This window comes from Sander lucioperca, chromosome 2 (genome assembly GCF_008315115.2).
Source record: "Sander lucioperca isolate FBNREF2018 chromosome 2, SLUC_FBN_1.2, whole genome shotgun sequence".
Classification (NCBI taxonomy): Eukaryota; Metazoa; Chordata; class Actinopteri; order Perciformes; family Percidae; genus Sander; species Sander lucioperca.
Genome location: NC_050174.1, coordinates 33,405,704 through 33,406,311, shown reverse-complemented (window position 1 = coordinate 33,406,311; position 608 = coordinate 33,405,704).

Here is a 608-nt window from a genome sequence, read left to right as displayed (position 1 = left end):
TGGCCTGAGCTATAAAACTCCATGTCACCCCCCACTTCTCGTCTTTTGCCCTGTGACTTTGGTCACTACAGCATGACACACAGAAATCTCAGCTTTCCACCTCAAGTCCAGTTGACGACAGGTCAGCACGACAAGTTTGTGCTAAAACTTCCATTTTTGAAACAAAGTGGATTTAATTTCGGTGCTGGGAGCACCGTGGATCCTCTGAAACCACTCGCCAGTGTTTTCATATCTGCAGGAGAAGGAAACAACGTTTTTCTTCTCAAGTCGACTCTAGCTCTCTTCCATCTGCTCTTTTTGGAAGGAAAGCTTCCTCTGATCTGCTGACGAGCAGACACGGACCCCCGTTTCTTTCGTGGAAACCTACGGACTGAACACACAGTAAGAAGGCTTACGTCTGGGCAGAGATAAATAGTGTGTTTTATTAATGAGTAATTTGCTATTGCTGCTACTTTGTGTTACCATTAATGTGATCTGATTAATACAGCGCTATTGCTGCGCGTGTAATGTATTAATCTAGGATTGTGACCGCTGAGTCAAATCTATTCTGTGAATGTACTCTGATCACGGTGCATTGTTGATGTTGTGTTGAATATGTAGCTAGCTTG